The following is a 17,866-nucleotide window of genomic DNA, read 5'->3' on the forward strand; positions in this document are numbered from 1 at the left end:
CAGCTAAAATCACATGATATTTGGTCAGTTTCCCCTACAGTGTTACAGAAATATTGGTCAATCTTTTTCTCATGCTTACTTTGTCCAATACTAGGATGAAAAGCCTTTTAAATCATTCTCCTGCTAGAATATTGTTGTTTTCACAGATAATTGCTCTTTTTCTCACCACTCCTCCATTTTCTTTCCCTCTCACAATTTCTTTCTTTTGCTCGTTTTTCATCTCTTGGTAGCCATTTTCCTTTGTTTTTATCCATCTCTCCATCTACACGTGTATACATCTATCCATCAATTCACTCTTCAATAAGTAAGTAGGCCTACATGTACATTTTAGCAAAGGTTTAAAGGGACCATACAGTTTTGGTTGAGACCTAATTTCAGGTTTCTAACATTTTTTGGTGAGATAATGAGAAACCTCTTATGAAATATGAAAGAGCATGTAATTCTATGAGGAATTCAATGTTTATTTGATGAAAATTGGTTTTGAACTGGCTGATATATCCAAAAAAGAGTGATTCTAATAAGGTGTGGGACCCACACTTTATTACGATCACTTTGTTTTACTTTGTTTTTGGATGTTTCTGTCATTCCAAATCTGATTTTCATCAAATAAACTTTGAATTCCTCTTAAAATGGTATGCTCTGTACTATATCATATTAAGTGTTTTCTTGGTATCTCGCAAAAAGTTAAAAGCCCAATTCTCATCTCCACCAATACTGTACCATCCCTTTAACCCTTTTTGTACCAGGGACTTTGGACAGCGTGTGTAACACTATGGGGTTTTCTGTGCCAATCTTCACTCACAGCACACAGAGGCTTGCATGTTGCATCCTTTGCTTTAGAGTTTCTGATCCTCTACATAGCACAGTCTCAAATCGTCAGAGTCCACTTCTTGTATGAATCCAATTCTAGTTTAAGAAAGTCTATTCATTCTTCTTTTTTCTGCTTTCTTCCTCCCAAAGTAGTGATGGCTGGTCAGTAACCTCAAAAATTAGGAGACAGAAGGAAAAAACATGATGGTCAAAATAGGATTTTCCCATATACAACAATAAATGAAAAAAAAAATGGGGGGGGGGGGGGAAGGGGGTGAACAGTGTATTGGAAATGGAAATAGGTCTATCAACCAAACTTTGCCAATCTTTCTGTTCCCTACATACACTGTAAATCAGTCAAGAAGCAAAGGAATGAATGAACAGAGACTGCTTGCCTGGAAAAACAATTTTGACCATTCTTCCAAAGATGCATGACTTTATGACGAAAATTATAAACACTGCCGCACCATTATTGTATCTGGAGAAATAACATTTGTGCACTTTCCTGCCAGGGTTTGATGGAAAAAAAAAAGAAAAGAAAAAAGAAAATATAGAGCTGGTGAAACAACAATGGTGTCCATTTTGCAAAGTAGAGTGAAAACAATGTGTGTACTTTTTTCCTATGGAGAGAGCGAGCAGAGGAGAGAAAGTGAAGTAAGTGTTTTTGATCATGGCGAAAAGTCAAGATGTTTTCACTATAAAGTACTCCAGAGCTTCAGGCGAAGAAACTGAAAGGGCCTCTAAAGAGATTTTTCAGTAATTATGAATACAATGGGCCATGCATATGCCTCATGAATCTACAGAAGCACAGAACTTTTACTGAAAACATCGCAAAAAATGGAAAATATGAGTGATCGGCTGAGCAGAAAGGAGCAGGTCGCTGCGGAGAATTGTAACAGAGGTCAAATTGTTACATGTACTGCCCCCGGCTACCCAGAAGTTGGCACGCACTGCCACTGACCGTTCAAATATTTCAAGCAATGCCTTTGTTGGCTCCTCTACCCCACTCACACACACACACACACACACACACACACACATACACACACACACACACACACAATTGTTGTTGTACAGTGTATTCTTCATTGGAATTTCATTCAATAATGTAGAAATCATATTCACAAAGAATTCAATACATACTCACAAAAAAAGACAAGATTTACAAGCAGCTAGCATCTCCCTCTCTAAAGTTCTCTGATCAAATGAATTTATTGCAAGGAACGGAATTATACAGATTCATGCAACAAATCAAACACATCAACACACATATTCATACACAAACATACGCTCAACTTATTTGCACAAGCACAAGAAAAAGGAACTTGAGTATACAAATATATATTGATCACAAACATTGTGAAAAATTCCCTTTCCTATGATTGGTTTCCATCTTCTTTGCCTCCTTATGTGTAGGACCATCTACTCTCATGTTTAGACAACATTCAAACAGTCCATCAGATTCAGTTCATGCCAATATCTGTAAAACATTCATACTTTGGCTTGGTCTACAGGTATTATCAAGTGACAATTTCATTTGTTATGTTTCACATTAAGGTTTTTTTTTTTATGCATTACAGTATGCATGGCATCAAATGACAGGAATTCATGCATATCACATCAAAAGGCAAAGTGGTTTTGGAAGTCACAGGAGTACGAACAGCATTCCGAACTTGTTATCAGCCAGTGACGTTGCTAATATAAAAGAAGAAACAAGTCCCTATTTCCTGTGGATTTGTGAGCATATTAGGTAGAACACCTGATCGTGGGTTGATCCGTCCTATAGGGTAGCCCTCTGCAGACCACAACCTTACAATCCCTAAAACACCAAGCACAGACGGGATAATGAGAACACCGAACAATTTAATCCAATGAGTCTCAGAAAACACAATTCTGTGACTTCCTTGGTGCTCACCGATTCATACCATTTCTCCCTATTCATTGCTACTGTTTCAAAAGATGAAAGGTTGGAAGAAAATCTCTCATTTGCACCCTTTATTGTTGACATATTATTACTTGCTTCACTTCCAGCATTTTCAGAAGTACTTTGATCACATTAGATTTCATTTCTCAAAGCTTCAATAATGCCTTGGTACACCACACTGCAAAGGAAGGAGTGCTACCATGCTTCAAAGTGTCCTCTTTTATAAGACATCATATTTCATTAATGAGAGACGGGAGATATACAGAGGTTGCTTTGCATTTTTGTCACACGGAAATGTTGATAAGGCAAAAGAGTCTGATGAAAGTACACTCTGTGAGATCATGGGTTGAAAGTGATTCAAAAAGAAGCAGTCAAAAAACTGGATTTAGAAATAAAATACCACAAGGCACAGCCTCATTTCTATATTTTTTTTTCTATCTTCAGATAATGACCGCTTCTTTAAATTTCCAAAACAAATGTTGGGATAAGAGGAGGAATTTGCTGAGGTCAATTTCCCTCTTCATCTTTTTTTTTTTCTTCTTCTTTAAAATGGTTTTCATTCTCTATGAAGAAGATCGACCACCACCCGTAGAAGAGGTTTTTAGCATGCTCCACATATTTTGCGGATGAGAACAGTGAAGTCGTTTGTTGCGCTGTGATTTCTTTGGACAGGCGGCCGGCCGGTGCAATCCAGAGAGGCCCGAGCAGTGGCGTTGCAGATTAACCCCAAAGCCCATAATTCAAATCTGAAATCCTCTCTCTTTATCCAATCTAGGCACACGCTTATTTGACTAGATTTGACAATAATCCTTTCACAAATCGTCGGTTACTAAGAGTTTGATTTTCTGTCATATTTTCAAAACTTTTTCCTCTGTTATTGTTGTCATTTTGAACGATGGGTACTTTTTTCTTCCCTCTCCTCTAACAAAAAAGTTTTCCACATGACACTGCACACAAGGGTTGTCCCTTTCCTTACAAACTTCATACCGCATACCTTTATTGGAGAACAAAGTATATACCTGATCACTACAACATAATTAATTTGTCTACAGTTAGAAATCATATAGCTTGATTCGTTCTAGAAGCATAATTCAAAATCTACTGTCTTTGTAAACGTGTTGTTCATTAACGATAAGCATAGATGTAGCCCTACCTCAGGTAATACAAAAAAAGACCACAGCAAATTCACAGACTGGAAAGGTACCAGCAAATCTGGAGTATGAACCAGTCTAGGAATGCTTAACAGGAAAGAAGAATACATTGCTTGTATGAGCCAAAGCCCTATTTGGAGGGTGGGTATGGGTGGAGAAGGGTGCATGGCCCCCACCCCAACCACACCCTCCACAAAGCTTGTATAATGAATTGGTGGAGCAATGTGCCCCAAATATACTTCTGTAGATTCCATACTGTACACAAGTACCGTATACGCCATATATTTTGAGAGTCTAAATTTTTGCGAATCGGGAATTCCCGACAATTTCGCGAGTGGTTAAATTCGCGACCGTGGAGTCCTGCACTGAACAGAGAAATGTACACGCGTACGTCACATCCACATCGGGATCAGAGTCAATATTTTCGCGTGTTTTTAATTTCACGAATAGCACCCGACTTGCGAAATTCGCGAAAATAAAAACCTCGCGAAATATTACTATTTTGAAGCTCAGATTTTTTGGACAAGAAAATGAAACTTTCTTGCAACTGCATATATTGATTAAATTAATTGGAGTATGAAATGTGGGAAAATCTCGGCACTGTGAAATAGTCAACACCTATTCAATTCATTTCAGTAAATTGCCACATGTGCCAACATTTGAACACTCTGGAGGAGAACGCAATCCTTTTGATAACAATCCAAAACATACAGTACTGTACTTCGTTTAATAAATGTTTCGTATTGTATAGGCCTACAGTGTACTTGGATATGAGCAGCAGTTTGCTTCACCCTCACTACATGTACATCCAGGTACACACAGACAGAAACCTTGAACAAAAAATTGCCTTGCACACACAAAAAGAAGAAGAAAAAGATGCTCTGAGGAGTTTTGTGTTTTACTACTTGCAGCCCACTATACCGAAGGTTTTTTCTCATTTCTCTTTGTCTGTGTGTGTGTGTGTGTGTGTGTGTCTGTCTGTCTGTCTATCTCTCTTTTAGCAAATCACTCTTGGCCCTGCTCAGAGTGATTTCTGATCACTTCAACTCTCACAATCCTATCCCCAAATGATAGCCCAAATCACAAAGTTTTGATATTCCAACAAATATAAACTGGGCTCAGCATTTCAACATCCAAGCTTACACACTATCCTTCTCTAGAAAGAAGAAGAAGAAAAAGGAAAAGCACAAAGGGAAACAAAAACAAATAGTAGAACAGCTCCCGAATTTGCAAGGGTCCTTGGGATGCCAGGAAACAAGCTTTTAACCCGCTCAAAGGTTCTCCTACGCCTCAAATTCAGCAGAGCCACTGAGATCCCTCTACCCTCGCCTGGTATCTGTAGAAATCCTGTCGAATGTCGATATTTTGATGCCCAAGCTCTGGGAAGCCGATGCAAGGCCTTAACCCCAGCCGATTGGATTGGGGTGGGTGGGTGGGTGGGGCAAAGGGGGGGGGGGGCGGACGGTGCAGTCATGCACTTTTTGAGGTTGCTACCTGTGTGACTGTAAAATTGTGAATGTGTGTTTGACTATCTGTGTGGATGAGTATGAAGTTATGATGTCTCTGTATGAGTTGGTGCATATTACAAGTATATCAACTCACCTCTGGTTTAGAATTAAGGTTTCCTAACAACTTTCAGGATGATTTGGGCAGTTGATAAAGGCAAAGCATCGATGTGTCGATGTAGGGCAATTTGTCAATCAGTTGCAAAGCTGTTTTAATTACGGGGTTAGAAATGCCTTTCACAAACATCTTTCTGAAATGCAAAAAAGAAAGTGCGATCGCAAACGCGTTTGAGGTAGAAACACACTTCTGTGGAGATGATAAACGCAAAGTCGCGTTTGTAGCTCGGACCGGGTCAAAGTGGGCAATGGAGCTATGCAGTGACAAGGCCTCCCAATTGATTCACGATAGAGTTGGTAAGCGCAACAACTCAAGAAATGTGATCTCAAAGGCCTTTGCAAAGGCATTCTGGTAGTGGGTATTGAAACTTGTTTCAAATATATGGGAAAGATGATAAATGCAACCTTACATGGTTGGGATGAAGAAGAGAAAAGTTGAGTATTTCTGGATGGTAGAAGGTTTGAGAAACATTGCAGTAGGCATCTCTACATTGCAGGCTACAGCCAATCAGGTGGCAGAGAGCTTCTGGTAATTTTCTTCTATAGCACTCACACCTGTTTGACAGGTTATCTGTCTATAGCAGATATATCTATCTGTTGAAATCTCAGCATAATGGTACATTGTACCATAGCATGCTTGTATTATAAAAAGGGGAAAGGAGTTGTAATTCATTTACCTGCATTATCAACTGCATAATGGACTTAAAAAAAGAAATAGCAAGAGTGCCTGAATGCAACTTTTTTACAACACCTAAATTTACATGTTTCAAATGAGAAAATTCAGTCTTATTTTCAGCCTGTTAAACTTGATACCCTCTTCCCTCATAATGTTGTATATCCTTTTGATTGAACATGATTTCCATGACATGGGTTTCCTTCTGCAGATATAAAGCTCCATATTATTACATGGTTTACATGCTGCCAAACCAGTGTGATGTTTCTTCTGACACAAGCTTGCATTCACGGCTTCCACTGGAATCGTCTATTCAAAGAAGTAACTTCACTTTGAGTTTAATATATTTAAAGAAGACGGGCTGACTGTTTGTTCGTCAGTAGCAAAATTCAGCCTAACTATACGTTGTACATTCTGCCTAACTATAATATTCCTGTATTTTTGCCTAACTTTTTGCATAACCTGCATGGATGAGAAGCAAACAAAAATTAAGATGCCTAACAGTAAGACTGCCAGCAGGCAGTAAAATTTCAATTTTGCCTAACTTTATGATTCCATCCAAGTCTGCCCTTCATGACGTTCTGGCAAAAATTTCACACCACAAATATTTCTACCTTTACAGTATATAGACAGAGAGAGAGAAAGAGTGAGAGAAAACATCTAAGCTCAAAATCATTTACCCTGAACAAGTATTTAGAGGACTGGAAAAAAAAAAGCGAACAAATAAACAAGACAATTAGCTAAAGGTGTCATGAGTGGTCTCTTGTCTATTGCTTCCTTTAAAGTTTAGGCTGGAGGAACAACAAAGAACTGAAACCTACCCAGGTCTTAGAATAAGAAAAACAAAAAGAAAGAAGAGAAAGAGAAGCAGGAAAAAAGTCTGCTAGCCACTGACCAAAATGTGGTGGGAAAAAAAAAAAGTATGGAGGAGGGGATGAGTGCAATGTGATTGCGGCAAAGGATACATTCAATGTTACAGCTGAACAAGGTAAACAGCTTTGAGATAATCAAATCCTGGATGGGAGTGAGTGAGTGACTTGATGTCTGTAGCCAGAGGCATATTTGGGGGCATTAAAAGAAACTCTACAAGTGCGGATAGAAGAGCTGTAATTGATGATGCATTCTCCCAAGTATTGACTACATCACACTTTAAACTGAGTACTTCAAAAGCATGGGAACCTTTTGACGATAATGCTGCTCTTGTTTGCACCCAGAATGACATAGATATTGATAACACCAACACTAATACAGAAACCCATTATAATGATGATATAAATTATAATCTTGATGATGATGAGGATGATAATGATGATGATGATAATAATAATAATGATTATGAAAAGGAATGTGAGTAGCACCTGTGACATACAGCATTTGTAATCATTTGTTAAAAAAAAAAAAAAATTGATGGAGTTACAAGCTTTTTGAATGCATCGTTTGGCAAGTTTGGGGTTCTGTTTACTTGCTACAGGTCCCATATGTCTTATCCTCTATGTTGGAAGGTTCTGTCGTGATGTACATAGACACACAATAATTCGAAACAAGATATTTTATATCCCTCTTAATCCCTGTATTGGCGAGACATTGAAAAAAAAAATACACCTGGAAATGAGAATTTCTGAGCATGAAAATACCACGAGGAATGTGATGGGGCGTGTCCAGAGAATATATATATATATACATACAGTGTATATATATATATATATATATATATATATAGATATATATATTTATTGATTGATTTTGTTGGGTCTTTTTTTTTTGACAAGAATTCCCTTGTGATTGATCTCAATTCCCCCCCCCCCAAAAAAAAAAAAAAAAAAAATGGAATATGATTGCAGGTGTCATTCAGCAATTCAGATGTTGTATGAAATGAATGGAGGAGAAAACAGTGTGAGCTCTATATTGCATATTGTAGAATTGCATGGAAAAATTCAAACTTATAAATGGAACATTCCTTGTATGAAATAAGGACCAAAGGTTGACACAGAACACTAGGCAATCCAACAACTGACGTTCAGAGAAAAAGAGAAGGATTTCAGGATTGTGGGAACTGCATATATGTCTATTTTGGAAATTACACCACACTTAAATCTGCTCATTTGAAAGAAGAATAAGTACAAGAATAAGTGACCGACCCAGAGCCCGAAAGAATTAGGAAAAAGACTTGAAATGGGAGAAGACAAGGACGATAAAAATACTGCGGGGATGATGATAAAATGCACGGACAATTACTGAGCTGCCGTGGGGCGACAGAAAAACTGCCGTGACTGCCACACAATGAATGTAATGAGCTGCATCTAACGCCCCGTCACACTTTGAGTGCTTCCTTTCCCCGCGACATGAAAATTGAAACCAGAAGGTCAAACTAATTTCGCATAAAGAGGAGGGGATTACCACCGCTTTCCTTCTATTTATCCGTGGGAGTATGAATATTTTCACTCCCCACACTCCTCTGCGCGTGGGAAAAATTCCCCCAAGACTCAATCGGACATAGGACAGAAATGCTGAGTATTCTGTGCACTGAACGAGAACATCGACACCAACCAAAAGTAGTCGTGCGACAAAGCCCTGATGGGTGAAACCACAAGTCTTCTGGGGTCTGATCTATCTGCAGCGCAATTTGTCTGCCTAAAGGTACCTCTCACATATCTGCAAAAGAAAAGATGTCTACAAATATTTTAGGTCTTCATTTGATGGAATGATTCCATTAACTCCAGGAAGCTAATTGCACGGCAGGAGTGGACATTAATCATATTCTTCTTTTTCTTCCTTTTCTAATTACACACATACACATACACACACCAACACACATGCACACACACAAAAAAGCTGTTTTCATTTGTGTGGAGATTTGAGGGAATTTCAAGGAATTGGAAGGGTAGGATGGCTTTGGGGCAGTAAAGACTTTGAAACGATTGAGGCAATTTATTGCCCACTGGGGAACACTCACAGCTCTTTTAAAATAAGATGGGGATTAGACACACTAATTTGCCTTTACTCATAATCATAGCTAATCATGCAGCAGTACAGTTAAGACAGCGTTAGTCACTATGCTACCATAAAAGTAGAGATAACATCATCTTAAAAAGAGATCTATACCAACCTACAGAAGCATACCTATGAAGCTGTCAGTGACCCCTAAATCTGCTAATCACATCACTGAGTCAGGTGATCACACACCAAACCTTCAAATAAAATTTAGTTTAACCTGCTGTCTTCAAGATATTGTAAGGCCTCACAGAATTGTAATTTGATAAAGGGATGAACAGTTCCATTAGTATTGGGTTATACAATGTAAATATGAATTCATTCAAATAATGAGAACAACAAGTCTGTGATCCCACGATGTTTCTTCCTGGTTTAGGGACAAACAAAACGCTTTGTTTCTTTTGTAATTATATCTGCTTTGATTACATATTAACTTTTATAGTCAAAATATCATAGATGTTTAATTACTTTTGTAGTCAAAATATAATAAATGTTAAAGTGTAGAACAATGTTTCTATACAGTATTTTGATTTACATGTAAGAGAATTATTTTTGTTCTTGAACAACTACGTCATGTACAATTATATCAATGGTTTGTGCACAAGGTGAAGATCTAATGACGATATTCAACAGTCTACCCAGGTCTGTTTTTAATCATTCACCGGCAAAGCTTTAAAGGAAAATACAGTAGCTCATACAATGTACATTACATACAATGTACAGTGCCGCTCACCAAAAAGTCTGACACGTTTACACGATTCGGACGAGTGCCCACACAGACGCCAGTATCGTGTATTTGGCACGACTACACGTTTCAAAAGGTGTTCCGAGTCAGTGCGCTCGCGGGGAAACGCGTAGTCGCGCGAATTACACGTTATATCGGAAGCCGACCTCCGCTGACCCGAACCGTGTAATCGTCGAAACGTGAAGTATTTACACGATTCGTCCGCGCGCTCTCCGACTCGGAGATGCATTGCCGTATACAGTACACACAGTGTGTGTGCAGTGACATCGCTCGCCGCTCCGACCCGCTGTTTGGGTGGTTTTAGTACACACATGTGTACGTACATGTATACAATGTACGTACGGCCGGCCGGCCGGCTGTAATACAGCTAGCTAGCTGTACAGTACCGTACACAAGACTGTGTGTAAGGTTGGACCTACTACTCATCGACCGCCTAATGTTTATTTGCTTGATGATTAAGAATATTTAACACTGAAATTCACGTAAAAAACTTGACCTACGTGATTGAGAAAATCCAGCTCTATCAAATGCCGTTGTTCCCTTTTCGATTCGAAGTTTCAGTGCAAAAATATCGCCGACGAACTTGCGTCGCCTCGTTTCAGCTCCCCGCGGTAAATCTCGTTATTAGGATCGACCGCTGTTTTTGCATTGACAATGCACGCAAACGAGAAGTGCGTACTAAGTGTTCAGTGCGCCAATTATATACTAGTACACGATCGGTTTAAACAGGGAGGTGAGAGGAAATTTTGTCTCACCTCCCTGGTTTAAAAGACGGTGGTCGATAGCAGTAGGGCTACCATACATGTCGCATGTTGTAGGTCCATGGTAGGTCCATGGCAACAAGTGGCAACAAGTCATATTGGTAGCGAGTTCTGACTAAAAAAAAAAATAATAATAATAATGCCTCCACTCCAACACCATTTCGTGGCGGAGGCATAAAAAAAAAGAACTGTCAGACCATTTTATAATGTCTGAATATGTATTTTTTTTTTTACATGTAATGGAGAATGTTATGAAACCAAACGCCACCGATAAAATCACAGTCGCTAACAACTACAGAACCATAACAGCTGATTACTTATACGTCGTATCTTTTTAACTTTGAACTTTTATCTTTCGACCCCTTCCGGAGTATGAGAAATGTTCACATTATGTTTACAATGTTGTACAGCATTAAAGAATCACAAAGTGGCAGTTTTGAAAAAGAAAACACGCAAGAGATGAGATACTATACCTAACAATAAACTTTTCACAAGAACTATGAGCAGAACTTCTGTAATATTACTTTAACAAACTTGGCAAGTTTAAACATCACCTTCAAATTTTTAGTATTAAATATCGCATTAATTTTCAAAATATTTTGCCTAATTACGTATTTCTTTGGAATATGAATTTTCCGTTCCTCGGAAAAGTAATCGCACTGGAACATTAATGAAAGTCATCACCAATCAAACCGACGTATATGACGCCAACTAACTGCAAGAAGGCGCATGAAATTTAGACTTAAGTCAAGAACTCTGCATATTATCATTACATTTTTAAATTCAAAATACATGGTAAGAAGATTCCTTGGACTGAATTGGTATTTATGAACGGAAAGTCATTACTTTTGTTGCATCTGTTTGCCGGTTTGCGTCGACGTAAATATGCACGGCGATGGAGGTATTCAAAATTTGACAATAATAAAATTGTAAGAAAAAGCAAACCAAAATAAAATGACCGGACGCAAAATGAACTATTTTATGCTAATTACTAAGCGATGATAATATCTAGCGTTAAAGAACATGAGTATAAACCAGTTTGCATGCATGTTTGTATGCAGGTACATGTATTATGCTATTACAATCATAAACGGCATGAACAAAGGGCCTATAATATTACAACCACCACATGCGAGTATTAAATCAAATGGAACGATAATGGTATCTTATTGGAACAAAATGATGAAATGCAAAGATAAACGATGTGCTACTAGTCTTGTGCATAGGGAAATTAATGGCAGAATATATCAGAAAAACAAATCATATACGAAGGATGCATTAATGTGTACAAAACAACATCAATGTTCATACTTCATTCTGCACAATTAAGAATTGAACAGATATTTTCATGTTTGTGTTCAGAAACATAATCGACATTTTCAGGATAAAACGGGCCAACAATTTTGAAGAATGTCTTCAAGCGAAAGGATGGACTCGACCAATCGAAACGAGAGACGCGGTTTTCGTCATTATACGTAACACAAATTCAAATGGTTTCTTAGTGATCCATGCACCCTGCTTATATCCCGTTGTGTACACTTTACACATCACATAACATTTCCCGCCTTTTCACTCCTCACCGATTGATCTGTATGATAGTACTACATGTAGAAACAAGCTCAACTCACCCAAGCTTAAGCGTCCATTGATGCTACGAATATGATTTCCTTATTTGCATATTTTGCTACAAGTTGGTATATGACTAAATTTATGTTAGAATTTGAATTTGCATTTAAGACCATACCAAATAACGTGATTGCCAAACCGGCTATAAAAGTGAGTTGGACAGGAGACTTCATCAAAGCAACATTGTGTGCTCCCAACTTACTCAGTTCTGGAGCGCTGATAGAACCTGAGCCGTATGGAGTTTCAAACATCATTGTCAAGGCGAAACAGGGCCGATGATTTTGCACATTATCTTCCAACAAAGGGATGTATTTGAGGAATCATGGACCAGGTGCGCGTCGGTCCGTCCATGAATGAAGACAAAATCACGGATTGGGCGCGCGTCGGTCCATGATTAAAGATGCGGGTTTCGCCATTACGTAACACAAATTCAAATGGTTTCATTGTCATTGTCAAGGCGGAACAGGGCCGACGATTTTGCAGATTATCTTTCAACGAAAGGATGGATTCGACGAATCATGGACAGAGCACGCATCGGTCCATGATTAAAGATAGGGTATCCGCAAAATCAGCTGTTTCCAATCGTCAATATCTAGGCGGAACATGACCAAACTTTAAAAAAAAAAAAAAAAAAAAAGAGGGAGAGAGAGAGAGAGAGAGAGAAGAAACCTACGTCAATGTCGCATGACCCAATGTTACTTTGTGCACTTGTAGGCCTTATACGTTTGTATGTGTCTAGGCACACAACTCCCTTCTTAAAACTGTGATGTTGAAATATTATGCAATGAAATCGGCAATTCTGTCTTTTATACCTGTCTATTATAATTATTATGATTGACCGTAAAGCCAGTTTTTTGTTCTGGGCAGATTGTGAGATGAATGTGACGCTGTCATGGTTGCCATTTTTGTCCTAAATAAAGAAATTAACCCTTACTACTTTGCTATGGTATAAGCCATATCAAATTGTCCAATATAGTATCGTTTGTATTTATGAACGGCATTATGAACGGGAAGTCATTACATGTTTGTTTTTGTTTGTTTGTTTGTTTGTTTTTTGGGCATTTGATTGACAGTTTGCATCGACGTAAATAATACGCATGGCGATGGAGGTAATTTGACAGTACTAAGAAAAAGCAAAACAAAATAAAGATGACTGGACGCAAAAAGAATCGATATTGTCTTTGAATCATTTTTTTTTCTTCATGCTTAAGACGAAACGAGGATAATGCTACCTGTTGTAGCTTTAAACAACATGTGTATAATACATTGGCATGCATGTTTGTTTGCAGATAGTGTCTGTGATGTATGCAGGCACGTGTGTGTGTACTGAGTACTTGACTTACAAACGCGGATAATACCTGCATACAAACGTACTTTTATACAGTCATGCATACTCGTTTACCAATGTATCAACGCTATCTGATAAATAGCGTCAATTAGTTGGACAAAAAAAAAAAACACAAACCAAAATAAAAAAGACTAGACGCAAGATAATTTTTGAACTATTTCATGCTAAAATCTAAAGACGAATCGTGGATAATAATCGTTAAACAACATTATTTATGTTTGTATGCAGGTATTATCCGTGTTTGTATCGAGATAGGTTTATGTGATGTAGGCTATATATATATAAAAAAAAAGAATATGCAGGCACGAGTAATGTGTACTTGATGGTTAATATAAACTGCCCATTCAAAGATAGATACATGCATAATAATGAATAATATTTCAAGAAATTGCACAAGGAGTTTCAAGCCTGCCCCATTACAGTTCCTGACTTGGTCCCCAGAAACATTAATCGACTAAACAATGTTATTGCTGGTTATACATGTATTTCAAAGCAAACGAATGAAATACAGAATCGTGACGTTCGGAGTCAAGTTTGGAATCATCATGATACGATGTCATGTTTATGTTAACGAAATGAAGAAAGTACTCAGACAATTTTAGATCCATAGGCGAGACTGTGAATTAACAAATTTAATGTTTAATGAATGTATGCATAAAAGCGTGAATATTATGCAAGACAGTTTGTGCAATGTGTATACGCACACAATCATGTCTGTATCAATGTTTAGATTCAGCTAGTATGATACATGCTCAGTACACAATGGTACGTATAACAGGTATGTATTTGGGTTTGCGATGTTCTTCACGCCTGTTTTCTCCGTAAGTGGGTTGATCATGATGTACACTATCTTTTTTTAGCGCAAATACCCTGTATATATAGAACACCGCAACAAGCCACGCTCATACAAATACTATAACACCACGATGTCTTTTGTCTTTGGTCATGAAAATGGCATGCCAAATGATAACTCTATAGCCATCTGTTTTACCTGTAGAGGTAATTATTTCATGTAAAGATTAAGGAAAATTTAGAAAATTAGCGAATTTGTGGCAAGACACATTTTCTTCTCGGCGGGAAAACCATCAGCGTACCAACCCTCCGTGAGCTTTGTTTAATTAATCCCGGGAGGTGAGACTCACCTCCCTGATTAATCCCAGTGCCTTCGGTTCGCACTGATCTCCAAGATCAGAAGAGGGTCCACTCTGTTCCGCTTGGATGCTATTGTGCGGGACAGATGCCAGCCGCTCACTGAATTAGCTGTCCCTCTGAAAGGATCGTCTTTCCGCGGTCACCTTTATTGTAAGCTGTCTTTTATCACCAACTCCGATTGTCGACCTTGATGCCTGCAAAAAGATGAGACGTTTTTGTCCCTCCTCATGCCGATTTCGTATAGTTGATGCCGAGAAGCGAAACACGAGCTAGCAGACAATAAATGAGACATTTTGTTGGTCTTTATCGTCCACCAAAGTACTACGTGTAGTTCTCTCTCCCTTCTTCTTTATCTTCTTTGAAACTGTAGTGAAGTATAAAAAAGTACATGTAGTATGTTGCAAAATCATTTATCCGCCCGCGGGACTGAAAGTGATTTTGCAGCACACATGAAAACTAGCTTGTGTTCCGTGTTTTCATTTGTATTCTCTTAATTCTGATTACATCGTGAACGTGTCTTGTGTATGTGTGTGTGTGTATGTGGGGGGGGGGGGGGATTGGATAAATTTTGACTAAGCTTGCTTGGCTCGTTCATGTTTTCTTCTTATAAAGCGCTGAAGTCCATCTGAAATGATGCTCGTGACGCTGTTAAATAACCAGCATGAAAAGTATACGTAAGACAACCACCGCATGCGATTATTAAATAAAATTGTTCGATATCTTATTGGAACAGATTAAATGCAAAAAAAAAAAACGATATACACTGTACTACTTGTGCATAGCGAAATACATGTCAGAACATAAGAAACCCCAATCATTATAGCCTATACTAACGATGCATCCCTGTGTAAAAAACAACATCAAATTATAATGTTCCTGTAAATGAAAATTAAGAATAAAAAAAAAAATGATTTGAGAAGTTGTGTAAAGGAACTGGCAGAAGACTTCTGACGGAGAAAAGGGGAAAGACTGTTCCAGAGAGAAGGACCGATGTGGAAAGGGCTGTGATTTCCTAAGAGCAAGATGATCTAGAACCAGGAGAGGTAAGCACAGAGCAGGGAGGTGGAAGAGTTCTCTCTTCCACCTCCCTCCACAGAGTCTTCGAGGGGGTTTATATGAACATTATAGAGTTGTGGGGGTATACGAGGGAGGATCCATGGACTTTGGGATGCGTATAACACCACTAATATAGGCAAGCATCACAACTGGGCTACGGTGGGCTGCCAATGTTGTTGCTGTTATTTGGTTTTAATGGCGTGTATGTATTACGCAAGATTCTTGGGGCGACGTTAGCCTTTATTGAAGCCCGTCTATAGTATTTATATTTGTATGATAATTTCAATTATTCATAAAATCGCAAACAAAAAACTTCATATATTATATATTTTGGAAGCGTAATAAAAATATTTTGGGGGGTTTTCAGTCCAAGGAAACTTCTTGTTTTGAATAAAAAAATTTAATGATAATATGCAAAGTCTTTGGCTCAAGTCTAAATTCCACGCGCCTTCTTAAAGTTACACGTGGATATGATGCATACAAAGTAAAAAAAAAAAAAAACATAATAGGTATGCGACGAAAATCCTTGTTTGTAACATTATAAATCAAATGTGATATCCAATAATCTTATGAAGCAGTACTTTCAAATACACAAAAGCTTCGGTAATGAAGCACGTGAAACCTGAAAACTAATGTGGCAATAAACGAGCGATACTGACAGGGAACTCTGCCCCCCCCCCAAAAAAAAAAACAAACAAACAAACAAACAAACAAAACAAACTGTCACACCATTTCAGGTTTTAATTTGTCTTTTTTTTTAATGGGTGAGATTATGAAACCAACAGAGTGTGGTTGGAAATGACAAATTCAAGCATTGTCAAGTTTTTTGAAAAGACAGCCAAAAAGGCCCTGTTTCATCGAAATATGACAGAAGACTTAGATACACTATTGAAGCTCGATCTATATTCCTAAAGTCCTATGCAAAATATGCATTTGTGAGGACAGTTGCAGGCATTAATTTAATATTCATTGTCAACCTTTAGCATATCAAACCTATGGGTCAATTGTTGCTGTAATTACAGCAGAACCTAGGGATTGTTATATACATGTAGGTTCCCTTTTTTTAACATGGTAAAGCTTTGTGATTGCATGCTGCACTGAACTTCAAACACGTCTATTAAAGGCAACACTTTGCTGTAATTACAGCAAAACCAGCAAAGAGGCCCCTCACATGACGAAACACATGTCTTGTATCCTTTGTTCTCCCAAACACTGTTATTAGCTTTTCTATGCATGTGCAGTACCACAGTGCACTCCCGTTATTCTGGTTTTAACAAAGTAAAAATTTGGGTCGTAATGTTATCCATTTACGTATCTTTATTGTTTATTTGATCGGTTATAACAAAATTTAGTCGCAATCAACAAGCCATCATTAACACGGAGCAAGCTAACATGAACTATGACACACTGTTTAATCCCCATTTTGAGTACTACACATTCTTGCATTCCTTTAGGGAAAAAAAAAGTTTTTTTACCAGCTTCAAAAAAAAAAAAAGAGAGAACATATACAAACCACACTTTTAAACTTTTGTTCAGTTTATGGATTATAATATTTATTGTGAGCACAGTTTCCTCATATTGGTATATTCAATTGTACATTATATATATATATATATATATATATATATATATATATATATATATATATATAGGGGATTCAAAAATATCAAAGTTCACATGATTAATAATGACTCTGCAAATTGTGACAGACAATTTCGCGAGATGTTTTTGTGAATTGACACGGTGGCTCTCGTTTTTGCACTTACTCTACTGCATGGCGACATTCTTGCGTGTTATATCCACAGTACACACATTTGCAAAAATTGAAACCTTGCAAAAATAACGTATGCAGCATTTAAGAGTACACAACATCAAATTTTCTCTGTTGTGAGAGATCTAATTTCAATTGCTTTCTTAAGGATGGTGATTATACTTTCAGCACATCCAATAACGTTTCTATTTTGGCAAAGTGCAAGATGGTTTGATTATGATGAAAGGAAACCTTTA

The sequence above is a fragment of the Diadema setosum genome, chromosome 15, assembly GCF_964275005.1.
Source record: "Diadema setosum chromosome 15, eeDiaSeto1, whole genome shotgun sequence".
NCBI lineage: Eukaryota > Metazoa > Echinodermata > Echinoidea > Diadematoida > Diadematidae > Diadema > Diadema setosum.